Here is a 2,435-nt window from a genome sequence, read left to right as displayed (position 1 = left end):
CAAACAGACTTAATAGACATCTACAGAGTGTTCTAACCCACAAAATCAGAATACACATTCTTTTCAGCTGTACATGAGTCATTCTTCAAAATAGAACACATATGCTAGCTCATGAATCATGTCTAAGTAAATGCAAAGGAATTGAAGTTATACCTTGTATGTTATCAGACCACAGTGTAATTAAACTGGAGATCAATAGCATAAGAAACTACAAAAACTCCACAAACACATGGAAATTTAATAAGACTCTCCTGAACAATCAATGGATTACAGAGGAAATTAAAGAAATTAGACAGTTTCTACAATTAAATGATAATGCCAATACAACATACAGGAATCTATGGGACATGGTGAAAGCAGTTCTAAAAGGGAAATTCATAGCAGTGAATGCCCATACTGGGAAAACAGAGGAAGCTCAAATAAAAAACCTAATACTAAACCTTAAGCTCCTAGAAAAAGAAGAGAAAGACAAACTCAAATCTCAAACAAGGGAGGAAATTATAAAGATCACAGCAGAAATCAATGCAATGGACACTAAGAGAATGATACAACAAATCAAAGAGTTGGTTTTTCAAAAGAATAAATACAATTGATAAACTCTTAGCCAACATTATCAAAAAAAAAAAAGGAAAGAAAAAGCTCAAATCCATAAAATTAGAAACAAAAAAGGTGAAGTCACAACAGATCCAGCAGAAATCCAGAGGATTTACATCCAAAAAATGAAATATGTAGGAATCAATCTAACAAAAGAAGCAAAAGACCTCTACATTGAAAACTACAGCACTCTGAAAAAACAGATCAAAAATGGTATAAGAAAATGGAACGGAAGGTGGTGAGGTAAGATGGTGGCAACCAAGAGGAAGCAGCGTGGGGACTTGCTGGTTTTGGTGAAAAAGCCAAAAAGAAACAAAAAAGATGTGGAGCCTCCAGGTAAATCATTGGTTGTGCCAGAAGAGATGGAGGAAGCAGAGGAGGACAACATCCCAGGCCCCATTTGCAAGAGCAAGTGGAAAAAAAGGAACAGATTCTCATCTCTTTTTCCAGAGGAATAAATTTCAGAATAAGACATTTAATGCAAGACTTGAGAACGTTGATGCCTCATTCTAAAATGGATCATAAAGATAAATTATTTTTGATTAATGAGGTCTGTGAAATGAAAAACTGCAATAAATGGATCTATTTGTAAGCTAAGAGAAACAAGATCTTTATATGTGGCTTTTGAATTCACCTCATAGGCCATCTGCCAAATTCCTTGCTCAAAATATTCATACCCTAGCAGAAATGAAGATGACTGTAAACTGTTTGAAAGGTTCTCAGCTGATTTTGTCTTTTGACCTTGCTTTTGTTGAACTGCCACACTATGCTTTGTTGAAAGAACTCTTAATTCAGATTTTTAGTATGCCATGATATCATCCCAAAAGCAGCCAATTGTGGACCATGTATTTACTTTCACCACTTTGTATAATAGGATATGGTTTTGGAACTTTCAGGTCATAGATAAAGATGCTCAACTTGTAGAAATAGGACCTTGTTTTGTCTTAAGTCTGATAAAGATTTTTCAGGGAAGTTTTGGAGGACCAACTTTATATGAAAATCCTCACTATCAATCACCAAGCATGCATCAGTGTATCATAAGATCCATCACAGCTTCAAAATACAAAGAGAAACAGCAAATAAAAGATGTGCAGAAACTGAGAAAGAAAGAGTCAAAGACTTTTCTTCCACACTATCCCACTGAAGATGTTTTTGTTACACCAGCTGAGGAAAAACCAATAGAAATACAGTGGGTAAAACCAGAGACAATAGTTAATTTGAAAGCAAGGAGAAAAAGGATTTACAAAAGGCAAAGAAAATTGAAACAGAAGATGAACAGTGGAAATGAAAAATGAATCAATGGATAACAAGTTTTCCAAATATTGTATATTTATTTTGTATTCAGTGTGCAGATACACCTATTATCTTGGATTACCTTATGTCTAATTAGTGTGCCATTTGAAAGAAAAAAAATATCTTAGAATCAGTGGTGTTTATCTTTTTTCTAAATAAAGCTCTGTAACACCAAAAGAAAAAAAAAAAAGAAAATGGAAAGACATCCCTTGCTAATAGGTAGGAAGAACAAATATATTGAAAATGGCTATACTTCCAGAACTGCTATATAGATTCAATGCAATCCCAATTGAAATCCCAACAGTATATTTCACAGAACTAGAGAAAACATTCCAAAAATTGATTTGGAATCACAAGAGACCTAGAATAGCAAAAGCAATTCTAGGCAACAGAGACATGGCAGAGGGTATCACAATCCCCAACTTGAAACTATATTACAAAGCCACTGTGATAAAAACAGCATGGTACTGGCAAAGAAAGACACCAGAAGAACAATGGAATAGATTAGTAGATGCAGACACAACTCCAGACATACTCAGCTACCTCAT

At 34.4% G+C, this 2,435-nt stretch overlaps 1 pseudogene; it reads left to right on the top strand.

Annotated features, from left to right (window-relative positions):
* The first annotated feature begins 830 nt into the window (after nt 1–830).
* On the top strand, nt 831–1,938 carry LOC101720264 (ribosome biogenesis protein BRX1 homolog pseudogene; annotated as a pseudogene).
* The last annotated feature ends 497 nt before the right edge of the window (nt 1,939–2,435 follow it).

The sequence above is a fragment of the Heterocephalus glaber genome, unplaced genomic scaffold (assembly GCF_053883595.1).
Source record: "Heterocephalus glaber isolate CG9 unplaced genomic scaffold, H.glaber_assembly_v1.0 deba00001666, whole genome shotgun sequence".
NCBI lineage: Eukaryota > Metazoa > Chordata > Mammalia > Rodentia > Bathyergidae > Heterocephalus > Heterocephalus glaber.
This window is presented reverse-complemented; position numbering and strand designations above follow the sequence as displayed.